The sequence below is a fragment of the Ranitomeya imitator genome, chromosome 6 (genome assembly GCF_032444005.1).
Source record: "Ranitomeya imitator isolate aRanImi1 chromosome 6, aRanImi1.pri, whole genome shotgun sequence".
Taxonomy (NCBI): domain Eukaryota; kingdom Metazoa; phylum Chordata; class Amphibia; order Anura; family Dendrobatidae; genus Ranitomeya; species Ranitomeya imitator.
The window spans coordinates 535,961,937-535,987,348 of NC_091287.1; the positions used below are offsets into that span (position 1 = coordinate 535,961,937).

At 42.2% G+C, this 25,412-nt stretch overlaps 1 protein-coding gene across 2 annotated transcripts in view; it reads right to left on the minus strand.

Annotated features, from left to right (window-relative positions):
• The window catches only part of ASAP1 (ArfGAP with SH3 domain, ankyrin repeat and PH domain 1), a 346,099-nt gene extending 328,616 nt beyond the window's left edge, over positions 1 to 17,483 (minus strand). The window contains exon 1 of one of the 2 annotated variants that reach the window (XM_069731924.1): positions 17,262 to 17,483. The gene's annotated coding sequence lies outside the window, so the exon portion shown is untranslated. The remainder of the gene's footprint in view (positions 1 to 17,261) is intronic. The other variant, XM_069731927.1, reaches the window with a different exon arrangement.
• Between the last annotated feature and the right edge of the window lie 7,929 nt (positions 17,484 to 25,412).

A 25,412-nucleotide genomic window follows, 5' to 3' on the forward strand; every position in this document is an offset into this window, starting at 1 on the left:
TGTAAAAGAATATATCTAGTATAATACTGCTCCTATGTACAAGAATACAACTACTACAATACTGCCTCATGTAGAAGAATATAACTACTATAATACTGCCCCATGTACAAGAATATAACTACTATAATACTGCCTCTATGTAGAAGAATATATCTAGTGTAATACTGCTCCTATGTATAAGAATACAACTACTACAATACTGCCTCATGTAGAAGAATATAACTACTATAATACTGCTCCATGTACAAGAATATAACTACTATAATACTACCCCTATGTACAAGAATATAACTACTGTAATACTGCCCCCTATGTACAAGAATATAACTACTATAATACTGCTCCTATGTACAAGAATACAACTACTATAATACTGACCTTATATATACGAGAATATAACTACTATAATACTGCCCCTATGTACAAGAATATAACTACTATAATACTGCCCCTATGTACAAGAATATAACTACTATAATACTGACCTTATATACGAGAATATGACTACTATAATACTGCTCCTATATGCAAGAATATAACTACTATAACACTGCTATGTACAAGAATATAACTACTATAATACTGCCTCCTATATACAAGAATATAACTACTATAATATTGCCCCTATGTACATGAATATATCTACTAATACTTCCCCTATGTACAAGAATATAACTACTGTAATACTGCCTCCTATGTACAAGAATATAACTACTATAATACTGCTATGTACAAGAATATAACTACTATAATACTGCCTCCTATATACAAGAATATAACTACTATAATATTGCCCCTATGTACATGAATATATCTACTAATACTTCCCCTATGTACAAGAATATAACTACTGTAATACTGCCCCTATGTACAAGAATATAACTACTATAATACTGCTCCTATGTACAAGAATATAACTACTATAATACTGCCCCATCTACAAGAATATAACTACTATAATACTGCCCCTAGGTACAAGAATATAACTACTATAATACTGCTCATATGTACAAGAATATAACTACTATAATACTGCCACTTTGTACAAGAATATAACTACTATAATACTGCCTCATATAGAAGAATATAACTACTATAATAATGTCCCTATGTACAAGAATATAACTACTATAATACTGCCTCATGTAGAAGAATATAACTACTATAATACTGCCCACTATGTACAAGAATATAACTACTATAATACTGCCTCATGTAGAAGAATATAACTACTATAATACTGCCCCCTATGTACAAGAATATAACTACTATAATACTGCTCCTATGTACAAGAATATAACTACTATAATACTGCTCCTATGTACAAGAATATAACTACCGTATTTTCTGGCGTATAAGACGACTGGGCGTATAAGACGACCCCCAACTTTTCCATATAAAATATGAAATTTGGGATATGCCCGCCGTATAAGACGGGGGTCATCTTATACGCCCAGTCATCTTATACAGCGGGTGGTTCCCAGGGTCTGGAGGAGAGGAGACTCTCCTTCAGGCCCTGGGATCCATATTCATGCAAAAAATAAAGAATACAAATAAAAAACATGACCACTCATGTGACCGCGACGTCATTGAAGGTCCTTCACTCACCGCATTCTAAGGAACGGAGGGAGACGCTAGCAGCGCTGTGAGCCAGGGTCCATCCGAGGGTGAGTATATCCATGTTTTTTATTTTTATTCTTTATTTTTTACATGAATATGGATCCCAGGGCCTGAAGGAGAGTCTCCTCTCCTCCAGACCCTGGGAACCACACGCCGAAATGCAAGATCGCTCCCTGCACACGCCGTACCCGGCGTATAAGACGACCCCCGACTTTTGGGATAATTTTTAGGGGTCAAAAAGTCGTCTTATACGCCGGAAAATACGGTACTATAATACTGCCCCTATGTACAAGAATATAACTACTACAATACTGCCCCTATATACAAGAATATAACCACTGTAATACCACTCCCTATGTACAATAATAAAACTACTGTAATACTGCCCTCTATGTACAAGAATATAACTACTACAATACTGCCCCGATGTACAAGAATATGACTACAATAATACTGCCTCATGAAGAAAAATATAACTACTATAATACTGCCCCTATGTACAAGTGTCACGTGTTACAGAACCACTTAGCACCCAGAATATGTTGTGCAGTTATATGTATGTATAATAGGTTCCATGTGAGATGCATCTCCCTAATGCATCAGCCCACAGGCTGCGCCCCTGGGCAGAGGGGACACGATATTCCCCTTTTGTCCTCCCCCACCTTTGTAATTCCCACAGTAAATATTGTCAGGTTCCGGCCACCTGCGGCTATTGTAATGTATGTCTGGCCTGCCGCTTTTCTATTGGCCTGCCCTCTGTATCTGTGTGATATATTCTGTGTCCTGTGAGTAAAGTGTTGTCAGACTGGAAATACGTGGATAAGCAGTGATCTTTCATATGCGCCCATGTAAGCAAGCAATTCCGGCCAGCGTCCTTCATTCAGACTCCAGCCAAAGCAGAGTGGACCTCCTGAAACACGGGGTGGTACTGAAAGAGGTACCCCAGCTTGGTAGAGCCCGTTACACTGGTGGCAGACAGCGGGATATGATACACCTTCTACAGGAGGAAAGGAATGAATGGAAGACAACTACCAGAAGTTAAAGAGGACTACATTAAAAGATCTGGTGGAAGCCCGAGGGTTGATCGCCAGCAACAAAACAAAAGCGGATTTGATAGCAGCCATCATGGAACACGACAGTGCAGCGCTCCCCAATGTGAACGTGGAGGAGACTGAATTCCAGAGGGAGGTAAAGAACAGACTGGCGTTCTATGGTCCAAACCCTGCAGTAGAGATCATACGAGAGGTGATGGCTGATGTGCGTACTGATCTGAAGGAAGAGATGGCCGAGCGGACCAGGATAGAGCTAGCCAAGATGGAGATGGCAGAGCGGACCAAAGTGGAGCTGGCCAAGATGGAGATGGCAGAGCGGAGAGAGGAGAGTCAGCGACCAGGGGGAGCTCTGGCCTTCGACCAGGTACCTTCAACAGTAAGCCACAAAAAGATCCAGTATAATGCCTTCTGACAGTTGGGGGAGGCAGAGGAAGACATTGATGGCTTTTTGCATCTCTTTGAGCGGCAATGTGCCCTTCATCAAGTGAAGCCGGATGAACGGGTTCAGATTCTGGCCAGCAAGCTGACAGGCCGGGTACCGGACGCCTATCGCACGGTACCCGATGAGGACTGTATGGACTATGAGCGGATCAAAGAATTGATCTTGGCCCGGTATGCGCTGACACCAGAGGCATACAGCTAAAAGTTTTGCGGACTTATAAAACGCGTAGCCGATACCCACACTGAATGGGCCTGTAAATTACAGTGGTCACTGCTACAGTGGGTACAAGGGAGCCAAGCAACTACTAAGGAGGACGTCCTCCAGCTCTTCTTGTTAGAACGATTCTTTAATGGACTAACCCCCGAGACACAGGAATGGCTTTGGGACAGGCGGTCAACGACTCTTGAGGAAGCCGCTCGTCTGGCCGATGAACATCATGATGCCAGGAGCCCTCAGTTGTCCGGATCAAAGATGGTCACTAGGGGTCCACCCATGGACCTGGAGGGCCCCAAACCACCGAAGATTGTAAGGGGACCAGCTAGAAACCCGGCCTACCACAGTCCCCCTGGGGCGCGATGCCACATCTGCCATCAGCTGGGCCACCTGCAAAGACAATGTCCCAACCGGACTCAGCACACCCAGTGGCCAAAGGTGGGAACAGCTACCTTCAGCCGGGCTGCTGTACATTGCTACCAAGGCGAAGCTGACCAGGCATTGGGGGCTACGACTAACCAAGGGGTGGAAGAGATGGAGGAAGTGCTGCATGAAGTAGACCCCGTGCAGGCAGCCCGGGCAGACAATCGACAACAGCATTGATAGGTCGTGTGGGTTAATGGGAAACATATGCAGGGACTAAGAGATTCCGGGGCAACTTTGACCCTTGTGAAGCCTCATCTCGTCCGGGACCAAGAGAAGACGGACCGGACAGTGGCAGTCCGTGTAGCAGGGGGAGCTATACATCGACTGCCCACTGCCAGGATTCACCTGAACTGGGGAGTCGGGGATGGCCTTGTTGAGGTCGGCTTGATGGAGGATTTGCCTGCAGACATCTTGCTGGGAAATGGCTTGGGGCCCATGTTGTCTGCCTTCTCGGTTGCCCCTTTGGCTGAGACATATCCTGTGACCACCCAGAGACAAGCTCGAGCTGCGGAGGCGGAATCACACTCAGAGGAGGCCCAGGTAAGACATCCCAGCCCTACATGTATTCCCATAGCCAGACACATTTCTTGGGCCACCCCAGATGAATTTAAGAGGGAGTTACTTGAGGATCCTTCATTGGAGGGATATCGTGGGAAGGCACAGGAGGGGAGAGGGGTACTGGAAGGGGAACAGTTTGTATGGAAGCAGGGACTCCTCTACCGGATCACAGAGCAGCACCACACAGGGACGAGCCCCACTATAAAACGACAGCTGGTAGTTCCCAAGAAGTATAGGCAGGAGTTACTGCGAATCTCATGACATACCCTTGGCCGGGCACTTCGGCGTCAGTCGCACCAGGCATCGTCTGACACAAAACTTCTTTTGGCCGGGGGTAACCTATGATGTTCGTCAGTACTGCCAGACCTGTGACAGTTGCCAGCGCACTGGCAAGAGGGGAGATCGATGCAAGGCCAAATTACGCCCCCTCCCCATTGTGGAGGAACCATTTAGCCAAGTAGCGGTCGATCTGATAGGGCCGTTAGCCAAACCCAGTCCGTCAGGGAAAAGGTATATATTGACAGTGATAGATTATGCCACACGGTATCCAGAGGCGGTTGCGTTACCTAACATACTGGCAGAGACGGTGGCGGCCGCCCTGCTCCAGGTTTTCTCACGGGTTGGATTTCCCCGGGAGATGCTCTCGGACCAGGGTACCCAGTTTACAGCAGAGGTGACCAACCAACTGTGCAAGCTGTGCGGCGTAAAGTCTATTAGAAGCGCCCCGTACCACCCGCAATCCAATGGGTTGTGTGAATGGATCGCCCCACGTAAGGGCAATGGGGTACTCGGTACTGGGTCCTTCAGTTCCTTCTGCGAGGATGTCATGGTGGCCCGACCCGGACCGTGGCCCTATGAGGGGCACCCAATAAAAAGCAGAGTCCGTAGATAACGTTAGTGTTCGTGACGCCTCCTATGGAATTCGGTCAGAATGACCGACGCTTCTCAGGGGTCCGCTGGGGTGATGTTATGGCAGCTAGATGGTATACCTTCCCACAGGTGAAGTGTTTCCCCAGGGCTTCCAAAGGTGTAGATGGTGATGGTGAATGGTGCAAGGCGCGGTGAATAACGAGGACACAATGGGTGCAGTCTCTTTACCTTTACTGAAGGCTTCAGCATCCACAGTCGAGAGTGCCGGATGACAGGGTAGCAGGGTCCGGCCGGTCTGATGGCAATTCCAGAATTCCCCTATCCAGGTGGAAATCAGTGGCCTTCCTGCTAGCGCTCGTGCGTTGTAGTACCCCCCTGCTGAGCAACTCGGTAAGGTCCTCACAACTTTCGTGGATGTTATCCTTTCTCTCTCTCTGTCCCCCAGATGGATAGGACAAACCCGTATGACGGTGGTGGCCTGAGGCTTTTTTATAGGGACCCTAGAGATGCCCCTCCTCTGCAATGCCACCGTGTCTGCTTAGGTGTTTAGGTCGGACAGCCAACTTGGAATTGACTGCCCTGCCGCTCTCTGAAGTAAAGCGTAGAGTCTATTACTCCCTCGGTGTTCCGGCCAACGGCCCGCGCTCCAGAAGGAGGCAGTCTCTCTTCAGACAGAACTCCTTCTGGTTTCTATTCTCCTTGTGCCGTGACTTTGTGGTTCACTCCCTACAGCACAATTCCTTTCGTGTCCTTTCTTATGATACTGCCGCATGGGTTGCAGGCGCAGCTCCGTGTCTTTCTGTCCTCCTCAGACTACAGTCTGGATCTGACTGGGGATCGCCCCAGCCAGCTCAACCTGGAGACCTTTCTCTTTCAGTCTCCAGCCAGGAACTCCCTAACTTCCTATCCAACAACCAGTTCTACCTAAATGTGAGGAGTGGCCTAATAGATAGAACCTTTTGCTTCCCCTGGTGGCTGGAGTGTGAAGTGTGCTGTGTGTTTTGTGATACCTGGCAGGGTGAACTCCTTTGGTGCCATCAGACGTAACATCACTCCCCCTGGTGGAGGAACGACATTACTGCAACGACCAGGACTCTGGGGCGCTGCATGAACACTTTAACGGGACGTTAAAATAACTCATTGGGACTTTTACCAGGCCCTACAGGGACTGGGAGAAATACTTGCCACACCTCCTGTTTGCCTATTGGGAGGTGCCCCAAGAATCCATGGGGTTCTCCCCGTTCGAGCTGGTATACAGGAGACGGGTAAGGGGACCCCTAGACTTAGTGCTAGAACACTGGGAAGGGGAGGGCCTCATAGAAGGGGTACCTATGTACAAGAATATAACTACTATAATACTGCCACATCTACAAGAATATAACTACTATAATACTGCTCCTATGTACAAGTATATAACTACTATAATACTGCCCCTATGTACAAGAATGTAACTACTATTATGCTGCTCCTATGTACAGGAATATAAGTACTATAATACTGCTCTTATGTACAAGAATATAACTACTATAATACTGCCCCTATGTACAAGAATATAACTACTATAATATTGCTCCTATGTACAAGAATACAACTACTATAATACTGCCTATGTACAAGAATATAACTACTATAATACTGTCCCCTATGTAGAAGAATATAACTACTATAATGCTCCTCCTATGTACTAGAATATAACTACTATAATGCTGCTGCTATATACAAGAATATAACTACTATAATTCTGACTGCCCCTATGTACAAGAATATAACTACTATAATATTGCCCCTATGTACAAGAATATAACTACTATAATACTTCCCCTATTTACAAGAATATAACTTCTATAATACTGCCTCTATGTACAAGAATATAACTACTATAATACTGCCCCTATTTACAAGAATATACCTACTATAAAACTGCCCCTATGTACAAGAATATAACTACTATAACACTGCTCCTATGTACAAGAATATAACTACTATAATACTGCCCCTATGTACAAGAATATAACTACTATAATACTTCCCCATGTACAATAATATAACTACTATAATACTGCCCCTATGTACAAGAATATAATTAGTATAATACTGCTCCTATGTACAAGAATATAACTACTATAATACTGCTCCTATGTACAAGAATATAACTACTATAATACTGCCCCTATGTACAAGAATATGACTACTATAACACTGCTCCTATGTACAAGAATATAACTACTATAATACTGCCCCTATGTACAAGAATATAACTACTATAATACTGCCCCTATTTACAAGAATATAACTACTATAATACTGCCTCTATGTACAAGAATATAACTACTATAATACTGCCCCTATTTACAAGAATATAGCTACTATAATACTGCTCCTATCTGCAAGAATATAACTACTCTAATACTGCTCCCTACATACAAGAATATAACTACTATAATACTGCCCCTATGTACAAGAATATAACTACTATAATAATTCCCCTATGTACAAGAATATAACTACTATAATACTGCTCCTATGTACAAGAATATAACTACTATAATACTGCCCCTATTTACAAGAATATAACTACTATAATACTGCTCCTATCTACAAGAATACAACTACTATAATACTGCCTCTATGTACAAGAATATAACTACTATAATACTGCCCCTATATACAAGAATATAACTACTATAATACTGCCTCTATGTACAAGAATATAACTACTATAATACTGCCCCTATTTACAAGAATATAACTACTATAATACTGCTCCTATCTACAAGAATACAACTACTATAATACTGCCTCTATGTACAAGAATATAACTACTATAATACTGCCCCTATATACAAGAATATAACTACTATAATACTGCCCCTATGTACAAGAATATAACTACTATAATACTGCCTCTATGTACAAGAATATAACTACTATAATACTGCCTCTATGTACAAGAATATAACTACTATAATACTGCCCCTATTTACAAGAATATAACTACTATAATACTGCTCCTATCTACAAGAATACAACTACTATAATACTGCCTCTATGTACAAGAATATAACTACTATAATACTGCCCCTATGTACAAGAATATAACTACTATAATACTGCCTCTATGTACAAGAATATAACTACTATAATACTGCTCCTATGTACAAGAATATAACTACTATAATACTGCTCCTATGTACAAGAATATAACTACTATAATACTGTCCCTATTTACAAGAATATAACTACTATAATACTGCCTCTATGTACAAGAATATAACTACTATAATACTGCCCCTATTTACAAGAATATAGCTACTATAATACTGCTCCTATCTGCAAGAATATAACTACTCTAATACTGCTCCCTACATACAAGAATATAACTACTATAATACTGCCCCTATGTACAAGAATATAACTACTATAATAATTCCCCTATGTACAAGAATATAACTACTATAATACTGCTCCTATGTACAAGAATATAACTACTATAATACTGCCCCTATTTACAAGAATATAACTACTATAATACTGCTCCTATCTACAAGAATACAACTACTATAATACTGCCTTTATGTACAAGAATATAACTACTATAATACTGCCCCTATTTACAAGAATATAACTACTATAATACTGCTCCTATCTACAAGAATACAACTACTATAATACTGCTCCTATGTACCAGAATATAACTACTATAATACTGCCCCTATTTACAAGAATATAACTACTATAATACTGCTCCTATCTACAAGAATACAACTACTATAATACTGCCCCTATGTACAAGAATATAACTACTATAATACTGCCTCTATGTACAAGAATATAACTACTATAATACTGCTCCTATGTACAAGAATATAACTACTATAATACTGCTCCTATGTACAAGAATATAACTACTATAATACTGTCCCTATTTACAAGAATATAACTACTATAATACTGCCTCTATGTACAAGAATATAACTACTATAATACTGCCCCTATTTACAAGAATATAACTACTATAATACTGTCCCTATTTACAAGAATATAGCTACTATAATACTGCTCCTATCTGCAAGAATATAACTACTATAATACTGCTCCCTACATACAAGAATATAACTACTATAATACTGCCCCTATGTACAAGAATATAACTACTATAATAATTCCCCTATGTACAAGAACCCCATCTATTACCATGTAATCCTGGAATATGTGCACTCAGCGCTCCCTGTATAGAACTGATATTTCGTACATGTAGAGATCACTAAGTACCGGGGTCATTTTCTAGTAATAGATGTGTGATGTAAATCAGGACTCGTCCCTAGATCCACCATTACCGGCTTTTAGTACACAAGTAGTTCCAGCACTTTTACCTGGAGGCTCCACCAGTGGATAATTGCCTCCCCATGGTTTCCAGCTCCATGGGATCCCTATCTGACTGCACTATATATATATATATATATATATATATATATATATATATATATATATATATATATAAATGGCTCCTCCTGATGTCGGGAGATCAATAGTGAGAACATCAACAGTTTACCAGGTACAATCACCAGAAGAAATGTTCACAGGCAGTTCTAGCAGTACAGATTTTGATTCCTCACCATTTTAAAGCCCCTCATTACTTCCAGAAGTTTTAAAATACTTGTGTCCTAACCGAGTGTTTTCTGCATGCTCAAAAAATATGTCCGAGTCCCCGCGGCTCCACATCTATCGGCTGTTCGACAGCCGCAACACATGCAGGGATTGTCTAACAAACAGGCTGTCTAACAGCCGTGAGACATGCAGCCGCTGGGACTCAGACATATTTTTCCAGCACGCCGAAATACTCGATTAGGACACGAGCATGCTCAGATAACACCTTATCGAGGCGCGCTCGCTCATCACTATTTGCCTTCTACAGCCTCTGTGTTGCACTGTCTATTATTGGCTGCAGAATGAGTAAACTGAGAATCCATCAGTCAGCTAACTATGATGGTTTGGCAGGGAGTTTGTAACTCCCTTTTCTCTATTCTTTATCAGCTCCTCACAGCTGATTTATGACTATAGATCACATCAAAGTTTAAAGAACGAGCCTGTGAAAGCAAAATTTGGTAACATTTTCAATTAAACAAAATTGCAAAAAATTATATAAAGCCCGAAATACATGTATTTAAGAAAAAAAAATCTAACAATAAATTGTAGACAACCCTATAAAGCCCTGGCCATCTAAGGAAACAAAATCTACCAGGAATACAGACTTTTGTTGTTTTTTTGGAACATGCCTACCCAAAAAATGAGTTGTTTTGTGCAGTAATACAGTAAGGTACCACAAGGGGGAGCTTGCGGTTTAATAATAGCTGTATAAATCTATATGTGGCTAGCTCCCCCTAGTGGTGGCAGCATCCAGCTAGAATTAGACCATTTCATAAAATCACAAATAGATAATTTTGGACTTCATATGCCCCTTTAGCTCAGGTCTCAGGAGGGCCGATTAGGTGTTGGGATTTTTTTTTTTATAGAGGCAAAGTCACTTCTGATTGCTTTGGAGAACGCACAGTTCAGACCAGTGGCTCAGCCATATTGAGGGTCTGAATCGTCAATTGATCACCAACACCTCCGGCAAGCAGAATACTGGGAGGTTTGGGAGCAATGCACTTACAAATACATCTCGAGACAACCCATTTAATAGGCACTGAATGGCACTGTATTGTATGATGCTATCCTTTACACATGCACTGTATAGCAGTGACTTTTGGCTACTTTATGGTGGTGGTATAATGCACTGTAGGGCACTGCTTTGGGAATCTTCGTAATACTTTTTGGACATTGCATGGACTGTTGTTTGGGAATTATATTGGTCGTGTTATTCAGTTATAAACTTTTGGAAAACTCTGACACTTATTTTTGGCCACTTAATGGCACTTTTAGGCTTTGTAAGGACATTTCCTTTGTATTTTAGACAAAAAAAAATGGGCAGATGCAAAGTTTGGGAACCCTGCCTAACCATTAGTGCCTAGTAGCGTCTCCTTTTGAAAGTATCACAGCTTGTAAATGCTTTTTGTAGTCAGACAAGAGTCTTTCAATTCTTATTTGAGGGATTTTCATCCATTATTCATTGGATAATTCTTCCAGTTCTATGAGATTGCTGGGTTGTCTTGCTTCCTCTGCTATTTTGATGTCTAACCACAGATTTTCAATGATGTTCAGATCAGGGGACTGTGAGGGCCATTGTAAAACCTTCAGCTTGTTTCTTTTGAGGTCGTTTATTGTGGATTTTGACGTGTGGTTAGGATCATTATCCATTTGTAGAAGCCATCCTCTTTTCAACTTCACAACTTCACAACTTCAGCTCGTTTTCTCTACACAGACCATTGATCATTGTGGCCAAAGAGTTCTATTTTATCCCCCATCGGTTCACAGGACTTGTTTCCAAAATGCATCAGGCTTGTTTATATGTTCTTTTGCATACTTCTGATGCTGAATTTTATGGTAAGGACGCAGGAGAGGTTTTCTTCTGATGACACTTCCATAAAGGACTTCTTACTGCATCCAGGCTACACTACCAATATTGGAATTTATGGAGACAGGATTAACGTTTCTCCCTGCACCATATCTCTTATATTTGTTCTGATGAAGGTCCGAAAACGAAAACATTCGACTTGCACCTACTCTATACACTACTACAAGTGCCGTGTTGTTCTATTATTATATGACACTTCCATAAAGGCCATATTTGTGCAGGTGTCTCTAAACAGTAGAACAATGTATCACAACTCCAGAGTCTGCTAAATCTTATTTTTCCCATTTGTAATCAAATGAGGCTCGTGATTTGCCTCTCTAGAATTCCAAGGAGCAGCTCTCACTGAAATTTTGCTTGGTCTTCCAGACCTTATCTTGACCTCCACTGTTCCTGGTAACTGCCATTTCTTAATTACATTTTGAACTGATAAAAGGGCAACTTGAAAACACTTTGCTATCTTCTTGTAGCCTTTTCCTGCTTTGTGGCCTCCACCATTTTCATCTTCAGAGTGCTAGGCAGCTGCTCACAAGAACCCATAGCTGCTGTTTTTTGGCACAAGGATGGAGGAGGCTGGGTTATTATAAAGCTGGGAAATTTGCATCATCTGGCCTTTCCTAACGATGATCGTGAATGTGCCATAATGATAACAGGCTAATTAAGGTCTGAAACCTTAGTCAAAGCTATCTGATCACATAAATCTCCAAGGGTGCTCAAACTTTAGCATCAGCTCATTTCCCTTTTTCCATTTTTAAATGAAAAAAAAAAAAATCACTATATATATACCGTATATATATACTGTGTATACAGTATGTATGTATATATATATATATATATATATATATATATATATATATTTATTTTTTGTCGTCTAAAATACAAAGGAAATGTGTCATTTTTAACTTTAGGCCTTTTAGGCCGGGTTCACATTGCGTAAAACAGCAGCCCGTTCAACACATATGTGAACGGGCTGCTGACGCAAGTGCCGACATTCTCCATCGCGCTAGCAGTGACGGATCCGGAAATGCTGCAGCCCGCGTCTCAGGGTCCGTCACTCAATGACGGCACATCCCTAGCGCACGCCCGCTAGTGATGCGTCCGACATAGGAATTAATGGCGGCCTTAACGGACTACGTTACACCGTGTTTATGCCGCGGTGTGACGTAGTCTGTCTAACGGACTGCCAGAACGCAGTGTGAACCCGGCCTTAGAGATCATTTCATCTTCAACTTGCTTAACTGTTCACAATAACAGTAATGTCGACCCGGGGTGCCCAAACTTTTACATGTTACTGTAACTATATGACGGTGGTATAGTAGTATACTGTATGTCACTGTTTGGGACAATATATGCCACTTAATATTGGGCACTGAATAACATTGGTATTATAAGGGTATGTTCACACGTTCAGGATTTCCATCCTTTTTTTTTCAGGACTGTTTTTTTAAAAAACTGCAGCTCTTGGCAGAAAACGCAGGTCCTTTTTTTGGTCCTTTTTTGTCCTTTTTTGATGCGTTTTTTGATGCGTTTTTTGATCCTTTTTTTTTTATGCAGTTTTCTAACCCTAACCCTAACCCTACCCCTAACCCTAACCCTAACCCTATCCCTACCCCTATTCTAACCTTAGTGAAAAAAAAAAAATAAATTCTTAATTTTTTTATTGTCCCTACCAATGGGGGTGACAAAGTGGGGGGGGTGTCATTTACTATTTTTTTATTTTGATCACTGAGATAGGTTATATCTCAGTGATCAAAATGCACTTTGGAGCGAATCTGCCGGCCGGCAGATTCGGCGGGCGCACTGCGAATGCGCCCGCCATTTTGCAAGATGGCGGCGCCCAGGGAGAAGACGGCCGGACGGACACCGGGACGCCGGGTAAGTATAAGGGGGGGAGATTAGGGCACGGGGGGGCATCGGAGCACTGGGGGGGGCATCGGAGCACGGGGGGGGCATCGGAGCACGGGGGGCGGGATCGGAGCACGGGGGGGCAGCCACACTCCGCCCACGCACTTCCGCCCGCTCCCCCGCACTTCCTGCTGCAGCGGTTCTGCACATCAAATCGCAGTAAAACCCGCAGATATATTTTTGATCTGCGGGTTTTACTGCGGTTTTGACCTCACAATGGAGGTCTATGGGTGCAGAACCGCTGCGGTTCAGGAAAAAGAAGTGACATGCTCCTTCTTTTTTGCCGCAGCTATTCTGCGCGGCTTTTTAAACGAAATTCCGGATCATGTGCACAGCAGTGACTGTTTTCCATAGGGTTACATTGTTATGTACCCTGCATGGAAAACAGCTGCGGAACCGCAGTAAAAAACGCACTGTGTGAACATGGCCTTAGACATTTAATGGCATTACTATTTGGGCATGGCATGATGGTATCATTCGCATTTGCACCCTAGAGAAATCACTGTATGGCAGCATAGTATATGGAGCTTTTCTATAACATGATATCGCCGTATGATAGATAAATAATAGATCTATAGGTAGATAATAGATAAATGATAGATAATAGATAGATAATAGATAGATGATAGAGAGATAGATAATAGATAGATGATAGATAATAAATAGATGATAGATAGATAGATAGATAGATAGATAGATAGATAGATAGATAGATAGATAGATAGATAGATAGATAGATACAGTTAGGGCCAGAAATATTTGGACAGTGACACAATTTTCGTGAGTTGGGCTCTGCATGCCACCACATTGGATTTGAAATGAAACCTCTACAACAGAATTCAAGTGCAGATTGTAACGTTTAATTTGAAGGGTTGAACAAAAATATCTGATAGAAAATGTAGGAATTGTACACATTTCTTTACAAACACTCCTCATTTTAGGAGGTCAAAAGTAATTGGACAAATAAACATAACCCAAACAAAATATTTTTATTTTCAATATTTTGTTGCAAATCCTTTGGAGGCAATCACTGCCTTAAGTCTGGAACCCATGGACATCACCAAACGCTGGGTTTCCTCCTTCTTAATGCTTTGCCAGGCCTTTACAGCCGCAGCCTTCAGGTCTTGCTTGTTTGTGGGTCTTTCCGTCTTAAGTCTGGATTTGAGCAAGTGAAATGCATGCTCAATTGGGTTTAGATCTGGAGATTGACTTGGCCATTGCAGAATGTTCCACTTTTTGGCACTCATGAACTCCTGGGTAGCTTTGGATGTATGCTTGGGGTCATTGTCCATCTGTACTATGAAGCGCCGTCCAATCAACTTTGCAGCATTTGGCTGAATCTGGGCTGAAAGTATATCCCGGTACACTTCAGAATTCATCCGGCTACTCTTGTCTGCTCTTATGTCATCAATAAACACAAGTGACCCAGTGCCATTGAAAGCCATGCATGCCCATGCCATCACGTTGCCTCCACCATGTTTTACAGAGGATGTGGTGTGCCTTGGATCATGTGCCGTTCCCTTTCTTCTCCAAACTTTTTTCTTCCCATCATTCTGGTACAGGTTGATCTTTGTCTCATCTGTCCATAGAATACTTTTCCAGAACTGAGCTGGCTTCTTGAGGTGTTTTTCTGTCTATTTTTGGTATTGATGAATGGTTTGCCTCTAGATGTGAACCCTTTGTATTTACTGTCATGGAGTCTTCTCTTTACTGTTGACTTAGAGACAGATACACCTACTTCACTGAGAGTGTTCTGGACTTCAGTTGATGTTGTGAACGGGTTCTTCTTCACCAAATTAAGTATGCGGCGATCATCCACCACTGTTGTCATCCGTGGACGCCCAGGCCTTTTTGAGTTCCCAAGCTCACCAGTCAATTCCTTTTTTCTCAGAATGTACCCAACTGTTGATTTTGCTACTCCAAGCATGTCTGCTATCTCTCTGATGGATTTTTTCTTTTTTTTCAGCCTCAGGATGTTCTGCTTCACCTCAATTGAGAGTTCCTTTGACCGCATGTTGTCTGCTCAGAGCAACAGCTTCCAAATGCAAAACCACACACCTGGAATCCACCCCTGACCTTTTAACTACTTCATTGATTACAGGTTAACGAGGGAGACGCCTTCAGAGTTAATTGCAGCCCTTAGAGTCCATTGTCCAATTACTTTTGGTCCCTTGAAAAAGAGGACGCTATGCATTACAGAGCTATGATTCCTAAACCCTTTCTCCGATTTGGATGTGGAAACTATCATATTGCAGCTGGGAGTGTGCACTTTCAGCCCATATTACATATATAATTGTATTTCTGAACATGTTTTTGTAAACAGCTAAAATAACAAAACTTGTGTCACTGTCCAAATATTTCTGGCCCTAACTGTAGATAGATAGATAGATAATAGATAGATAATAGATAGATGATAGATAGATAGATAGATGATAGATAGATAGATAGATAGGTAATAGATAGATAGATAATAGATAGATAGATAATAGATAGATAGATGATAGATAGATAGATAGATAGATAGATAGATAGATAGATAGATAGATAGATAGATAATAGATAGATGATAGATAGATAGATAGATAGATAGATAGATAGATAGATGATAGATAGATAAGATAGATAGATAATAGATAGATAGATAATAGATAGATAGATAGATGATAGATAGGTAATAGATAGATAGATAATAGATAGATAGATAATAGATAGATAATAGATAGATAGATAGATAGATGATAGATAGATAGATAGATAATAGATAGATAGATAATAGATAGATAGATAATAGATAGATAATAGATAGATAGATAGATAGATGATAGATAGAGAGATAGATAGATAGATAGATAATAGATAGATAATAGATGGATAGATAATAGATAGATAATAGATAGATAGATATATAGATGATAGATAGATAGATATATAGATAATAGATAGATGATAGATAGGTAATAGATAGATAATAGATAGATAGATAGATGATAGATAGAGAGATAGATAACTAACAGTAAAACCTACAAGAGAAAAAAAGTAAACGAAAACCCTGATGTAACTAAGTAAAAAAGCAAAAGTGCATTTAAATAACACAGAGTTTTTAGTAATACTGTTTTTTGATAATAAAAAAAATAGCACAAAAGCCATCCCACCTCGTCACGGTAACTCTGATCGGGACAGTCCTAACAAACACTGTAGCTCTATTGAGCTGGATACTACAGAGCTGTGTTTGTCAGATGCAGCAGAGTTGAGTTGCAGGAATAATGACTTTCCTTGACTTTTGCACATTATATAAGTTCTACATAGGACTGCAGATTAACCCAGGGAGGTATCACTGGTCAGGGAACCATTGCAATATTACCTTTTGGGATTATCACAGTAGATTACAGTATATGATAAAAGCATAACCATCACATGCATTTTAAAATGATGAAAAGCAGCTGTGTTAGTCAGATGCAGCAGAGCTGAGTATGTTGCAGTCCTAGGGGATATTACAAGGTTGTAGGACATTTGTGGTTTGCACAGGACTGCAGAAAAAGTTCCCCCAACGCACAAAAGGCACAATTCCTTGACAAATTCAGCTCTGCTACATCTGAATATATCCTTTCACTTTTGGTAAAGTTAACACAATAGGAAAACCACGCCTAGCCGGAGCAGAACTCACCAGGATATGTTCAGGTCGATTTTCCATTCCAAGTTTGTGCGCCGGAGTAAAACCCATTATTCCATGATACAAGAGTGCAGGAAAAAAAGCCCCAAGGAGGAATCTGAGGACGAATAATCCAGATATGACCTATATAGAGGTGCAGATCCTGAGAATTCCTAGCACAGGCACCTATGGAGCGCATCCATTAACTGTCCGCTCACACTTCAGCTGGAGGAGAACAGGAAGGAAAATCTACCATGTGAGAGAGGAAGGAGAGAGGGAGCGAGAGGGAGAGCCGGCCTGGAAAGCCCTAGGGTGCAAAGCACGGATTTCAGGAAATCTATACAGTCCAACAGGAAATCTGAAGACTAAACTGCACATTCCAGAGCCAGGGAGAGATACAGGACCAAGGAAAAAGCATCTCCCCTTACCAGTGTCCTGCAGAGCTGAGACTGCAAGGGATAGCCCCACATATTGATCTGCGGAGGCCTGGAAGTTACCCCAGACCAAGTAATGCCTTACTTCACACTTGGCGTCTTTTGATTGTTGGAAAAATCTGCTGCAATATTTCCTAAAAAAAAAAAAATTGCTATTTTTTTTTAACTTATTGTTATAGATTTTACAATTTGTGATGTAAAGGAGGTAACAATTTTCCTTGTTGAGCGTGACATGCCTAACCCGGCAGGCATGTCACCAATGTGAGGAGACTTACAAGCCATGAATGCTCCCCTGGGTAATGAAATGTGCAAATGGTCTCTTCAGAGAGAAAGAGGACTAGAACTCTAGATCGCTGCTTCCAATAGGTTGTGCTGGAGTTCTAGTCCTCTTCCTCTCTAAAGAGACAATTTGCATATTTAATTCCTCACCAAAATCCTTAATACAGATCTGCGACAGCAAAAAAGAAAAGCAGGGAGTGTAGATTTTGTGGGGTATTTTTAAGCCATGTGGGGTTCCTGTTGCATAGTTTGGTCGCAGAAGAAACTTGTGAGAGTAGATTATATGGGGTAATTCAACTTTTATCTACACAGAACAGAAGGTACATGCATCAGCTTCTTAATACAGCATAACAGGAAGTCTGAAGGAGCTTTTACCAGAGAGAAAGTGAAACCAAAGTACAACAAGTATATGCAGTACATTCAACTAAGCATATAACAGTAACAACATCGCCATCTACTGTAAGAAAAGTGTAAACTCCTCCTGCACGCAAATAAGTCTGTATCTGTGGCATATCTGCCATCAGTTCCAACCTGAGATTCTGTTCCGCTTTGACAATGAAATAGATGGCATGCACAAAGAAACAATAATCTGATAGCTAATTAATTAATTCACCCATTCACTATTCATAAATTTTCTAACAAATTAATTCCTTTAAGTCATGTCTTCTTTTTCATCTTCTAGTTATTTAATGGAATTCATTAATAATATTTTTTAGCATTTAATAACCTGATTTTAGCATGTAATAATGCTCATTCTTCATACATTATTAATTCATTCCTTTTTTTCATACCTTTTCTATCTGATTCTTTTTGTAATTTCGTGAATTGATTACATTCATTCATATTATAATTTTCACCATTTGTTCTCTGATGTGTTAAATAATTAATGACAACATTGGAGAACTTGTCAAATGTAAATGCATGAATGAAACTGATTATTAAATGGTGAAAATATACTATCAATGAATTTAATTACGGTAATACACTCTTTCATATATTTTATTCATAGGTACTCAAGTTAATTAATTCCCAAATTACGCGATCAGCTTATGGTCAGTTAGTCCTGAGCTCAGGTCCCACCATAGTGATCACGGTGTTCCTCCACGATCAGGTTATGGTCAGTTAGTCCTGAGCTCAGGCCCCACCCCAGTGATCACGGTGTTCCTCCGCGATCAGGTTATGGTCAGTTAGGCCTGTACTCAGGCCTCACGACAATGATCACGGTGTTCCTCCGCGATCAGGTTATGGTCAGTTAGTCCTGAGCTCAAGCCCCACCACAGTGATCACGGTGTTCCTCCGCGATCAGGTTATGATCAGAATAGTCCTGAGCTCAGGCCCCACCACAATGATCCACCGCGATCAGCTTATGGTCAGTTAGTCCTGAGCTCAGGTCCCACCATAGTGATCACGGTGTTCCTCCGCGATCAGGTTATGGTCAGTTAGTCCTGTGCTCAGGCCCCACCACAGTGATCACGGTGTTCCTCCGCAATCAGGTTATGGCCAGTTAGGCCTGAGCTCAGGCTCCACCACAATGATCACGGTGTTCCACCGCAATCAGGTTATGGTCAGTTAGTCCTGAGCTCAGGCCCCACCACAGTGATCACGGTGTTCCTCCTCGATCAGGTTATGGTCAGTTAATCATGAGCTCAGGCCCCACCACAGTGATCACGGTGTTCCTCCACGATCAGGTTATGGTCGGTTAGTCCTGAGCTCAGGCCCCACCACAGTGATCATGGTGTTCCTCCGCGATCAGGTTATGGTTGGTTAGTCCTGAGCTCAGGCCCCACCACAGTGATCATGGTCTTCCACCGCGATCAGGTTATGGTCAGTTAATCCTGAGCTCAGGCCTCACCACAGTGATCATGGTGTTCCACCGCGATCAGGTTATGGTCAGTTAGTCCTGAGCTCAGGCCCCACCACAGTGATCATGGTGTTCCTCCGCGATCAGGTTATGGTCAGTTAGTCCTGAGCTCAGGCCCCACCACAGTGATCACAGTGTTCCTCCTTGATCAGGTTGTGGTCAGTTAGTCCTGAGCTCAGGCCCCACCACAGTGATCACGATGTTCTTCCACGATCAGGTTATGGTCGGTTAGTCCTGAGCTCAGGCCCCACCACAGTGATCACGGTGTTCTTCCGCGATCAGGTTATGGTCGGTTAGTCCTGAGCTCAGGCCTCACCACATTGATCACGGACGGTGTTCCTCCGTGATCAGGTTATGGTCGGTTAGTCCTGAGCTCAGGCCCCACCACAGTGATCACGGTGTTCCTCCGCAATCAGGTTATGGTGGTGAGTCCTAAGCTCAGGCCCCACCACAGTGATCACAGTGTGAGTGTACAAATGTATCTAGAGAGTTTGGTGGCAAATGTAGATTGTCATGCAGAGACATTATTTGCAAGCAGAAATGTATGAACTAGAGCAAATTGCTCATAGCCTTGGCGAGGCTTATATACATATACTCTTATCAAAACCCTTCCCGCGGAGAATCACCTGTGGGTGGAAGGAAAGGGTGGATTAGAGAACTGTTAAGTTTTTTAGCTGCTGTGCTGCACCACTGTTGGGTCGGCGCCTTGCTCCCATCTAATTGCACCTTTGTCCGTGGTTAATCCCTCAGCTACCGCATTAGGCAGAAGCATAGGTCAGGCAAATTATAGCATATTTTGCAGAATATTCGGGGCCTATCGTTGTGCAGCACAGTAGTCCTGGTCGACTCTGACTAGTTGCGTGTGAACCTTTACTGTTTTTTCCTTTGTGTTATTTGAAGAACTCGGCTTCTGTTTGCAGTAACAGTTACTGGTCGTGTTCTTTGTTCACAGCCCGCCGTATTCTGGGGAGACCACCCCGGTATACGGTCTACAGATTCTTCAGACATGCCTCTGTAGTCGAGTTAAGCTATCTCAGAAATCGCTTTGTGTGAGTAATGCTACATAGAGACAGCCAAGTCTCAAGCACCCTACAGTAACAGCCTAGTTATGGAGCCAGAATACAGTCAGCTTCACTGCTGTACTGACAAGATTGATAGCAGCGATGGACGGTCTCCTAGTCAACAAACAAAACAAAAGGAAATTGTTAATATCTCAAGAACGGCTGCACATTTTAATTATCTGTAAATTGCCAAAGTGCTTTTATTTACAAGAACTATCCAACAATATATCCTTCTATAAAGATGGGAATTAACCTTTAATATTCCTGGCACTCAGCACCCAGGACACATTCCCTGTTCTCCCCTATAGCCATGCTACTTCCTATATTTTTGCAAGTTTCACTCTCCTCAATGTATCTCTGCCTTTGACTGATAATAAATTGTGTTGTGTTTCCAGACTCAACTGATCTGCAGATTTTTATTTATTCATTTTTTTTAATTTGCCAGCCAATAAACTGATGAACTGGAAAATGTTAATTTACAGTGACAAGTGCACTTTAAATGGCACAGATAAAATTAACGTTCAACTCTCCCTGTAACAGCCTGACTTGTCAGTGGCAATCACAGATAAAGTGAGGGACAGCCTCAGGCTTCCCAGAAAATCACCAGCAGAAATCCAGAGCGCGAGGAAATGTTTTATCACCTGCAGGGATGAGGGAGGAAAAAAAAAAAACCCAATGTCAAGTGGAAGTCAACTCCAACTGAAGTCAGACGTGAAAGTTACTGGAGAGATTACACCCAGCCTCTACTGCAAAGTGCTGCTTCATGCATGTAGGTTTAGGAGAACGGGTCATCAAAAACTCATCCTGCCTTCGACTTCATTGTTAAGACGGGAGATGGGCAAAGTAACAAGATCTCCCAAAGAGCAAACCTAGCGAAAATATTTGCACAATTTCAGTAGTATTCATTCTTGGTTGTAGCTTCTGCTTTGTCTTAAGGTACCGTCACACTAGACGATATCGCTAGCGATCCGTGACGTTGCAGCGTCCTCGCTAGCGATATCGTCCAGTGTGACAGGCAGCAGCGATCAGGCCCCTGCTGTGCTGTCGCTGGTCGGGGAAGAAAGTCCAGAACTTTATTTCGTCGCTGGACTCCCCGCAGACATCGCTGAATCGGTGTGTGTGACACCGATTCAGCGATGTCTTCACTGGTAACCAGGGTAAACATCGGGTAACTAAGCGCAGGGCCGCGCTTAGTAACCCGATGTTTACCCTGGTTACCATCGTAAAAAAACAAACAGTACATACTTACATTCAGCTGTCTGTCCCTTGCCGTCTATTTCCTGCACTGACTGCTGGCCGCAAAGTGAAAGTGAAAGCACAGCACAGCGGTGAGTCACACAGCGGTGACTCACCGCTGTGGCTGTGCTCTGCTTTCACTTTGCGGCCAGCAGTCAGTGCAGCAAACAGACGGCAAGGGACAGACAGCTGAATGTAAGTATGTACTGTTTGTTTTTTTACGATGGTAACCAGGGTAAACATCGGGTTACTAAGCGCGGCCCTGCGCTTAGTTACCCGATGTTTACCCTGGTTACCGGGGACCTCGGGATCGTTGGTCGCTGGAGAGCGGTCTGTGTGACAGCTCTCCAGCGACCAAACAGCGACGCTGCAGCGATCCGGATCGTTGTCGGTATCGCTGCAGCGTCGCTAAGTGTGACGGTACCTTTACTCTGGGCACACTGGACATTTTAAGGCTTGGGGAAGCCACGAGATAAGGTCCTGGACGAGAAGATGGACATGGCCTTTTGGCAAAACGCTTCTACTTTTAAGTACATTGCCCACTTTGCTTTTTGAAATCGACTCTGGTTATTCAGTGAATTGGATCCAGTCTGATGACTTAATGGTTGACTGTCCATCGCTGGTGAACTAGTGGCTAAAGGTACCGTCACACTTAGCGACGCTGCAGCGATACCGACAACGATCCGGATCGCTGCAGCGTCGCTGTTTGGTCGCTGGAGAGCTGTCACACAGACCGCTCTCCAGCGACCAACGATCCCGAGGTCCCCGGTAACCAGGGTAAACATCGGGTAACTAAGCGCAGGGCCGCGCTTAGTAACCCGATGTTTACCCTGGTTACCATCGTAAAAAAACAAACAGTACATACTTACATTCAGCTGTCTGTCCCTTGCCGTCTGTTTGCTGCACTGACTGCTGGCCGCAAAGTGAAAGCAGAGCACAGCCACAGCGGTGAGTCACCGCTGTGTGACTCACCGCTGTGCTGTGCTTTCACTTTCACTTTGCGGCCAGCAGTCAGTGCAGGAAATAGACGGCAAGGGACAGACAGCTGAATGTAAGTATGTACTGTTTGTTTTTTTACGATGGTAACCAGGGTAAACATCGGGTTACTAAGCGCGGCCCTGCGCTTAGTTACCCGATGTTTACCCTGGTTACCAGTGAAGACATCGCTGAATCGGTGTCACACACACCGATTCAGCGATGTCTGCGGGGAGTCCAGCGACGAAATAAAGTTCTGGACTTTCTTCCCCGACCAGCGACAGCACAGCAGGGGCCTGATCGCTGCTGCCTGTCACACTGGACGATATCGCTAGCGAGGACGCTGCAACGTCACGGATCGCTAGCGATATCGTCTAGTGTGACGGTACCTTTAGTTTCTATCTACGATCTAAGTATGATGAGGCAGAAATTGGATCCTACTCTTGGACTTCAGGCTTGACATCTGGAAATCTTTCTCGCTTCGTAAATGTACAGAACAGGTCACAGCTGTGCCCGCACCATCACCAGAGTCTTAAATTAACAGCAATGACCGGAATTAGAGACAAGGTCTAGTTCAACAATTTAACACTCCACTGCTGGGGTCAAGAGTACCCTAAGGGATTTGGCAAAGGACAGAGGCACAACATTTCACGTGATTGTCACTGATTAAAGGTGCATGTAACAACTGGGAGCATAGCAAAGACCCTCAGGACTTACACTTACAAGCTAAAGGGTAACAATGTTTTGAACTTCTGTCTTTCAGGCTCCTTATCTCACCATCCACTACTGCTTTGAACATAAGACTATCATCATTTTATAGACAATCATCTTGGCTATCTCATACATAAATTTGATTTGCAGCTCTTGATTCGTTATGCAGATTCTTGTCATGCCACTGCAGAGTTACTGTTTTACTCCTGGTTGTTGAAATTGCTTTTTATTCCTATATACTGCAAATTACAATCTTTTCTCACATTTCCTAATAGCTTGATTCCCAAGCGAAAGGTCACTGGTTTGAATTGAGGAGCACCAATGAAGCTGATTTCCCAAGAAAAGAGAAACAGAATCATCCAGATCATTGATGGTGGTCTCTCGGCCAAGACAAAAAAAATATAAATGTATATAATTTATACAATTTGATTTTCTGGATTTTATTTTTTATATTCTATCTCTCAATGTTAAAATTAACCTATCCTTAAAATTATAGATAGCTCTTGTCTTTGTCAGTGGGCAAACTTACAACATCAGCAAGGGATCAAATACTTATTTCCCCCACTGTACGCTTTGATTGCATTTTTTGGAGGTAGGTTCGATGACCATAAAAACAACTATTTTGAGGCTTTCGTTTGCTTATTCTTTACAGCATCTACCTTACAAATGACAAAAAATGATGTTTTGATGGATAGGACTTTTGCAGACTTGATGATCCCAAATGTGCTTGTTCGAGATACCAGAGACAGGTGCTGGCTGTAAAATGCAACCGGCCCCTTCCGTGTATGGAGTGGTCTCAGCTCCTGAGCCTATTCTATACTTCCACACCAAATGCACTATAATACCCTACATCAAGAAGGTGCTCCCCTTTAAAGTCAGAGGTGATCTTGTTCCATTCTTGACATTCTTGATAAAGCCTATGATTTGCTGCTGCAGTCATGTGATGAACGCGGAACGCCATCACATACACGGCCGCTGACAATCTATTCCAGTCACATGACTGCTACACTCAATCATTGCTCTCGGTGGAATTTAAGAAAACATCAAGAAACATTTTACTTATATGTAATGAATGCTGCTGTTATAACTGGTAAGTGATATCTGCGGTTACAAGCTATAGGGTCTTTATGGACCATCACTAACATGCTTCATCATCTACTACACAAAAATATTCATCCTGTTAGTCACGAGTGTCAGTAACCTTTCCTTCTCATGTTTGTCATCCATCCTGTTATTCGCTTTCCGCAGAAGGACATTCCTTCCCCCACCAATGAAAGACCAATGGATCTGATGTCAGTCCAGTTTCCTTCTGAATCACAAGACCACAAAAAACAACAACAAAACCCTCAATATGGTGGTTGTTCGTTTATTACAAGAAAACAGTTTTTTTTATAATTACATTCTAGATAGGAAAGCACGTTGGGTAAAATCTTAGCCATCAGTGTCAGGTAGCTGCTGCCAAGGGGATGGATATAAGGGTTATTGTATATTCACACTTTATATTTTTCCGGGGTGTTTTTGCATGTAAAACGCTGGGGAAATTAATGACAAAACGATCAAAACAACGGTCCTATGAATTTCTATTTGGAAACAACTTGCTGTTCACATG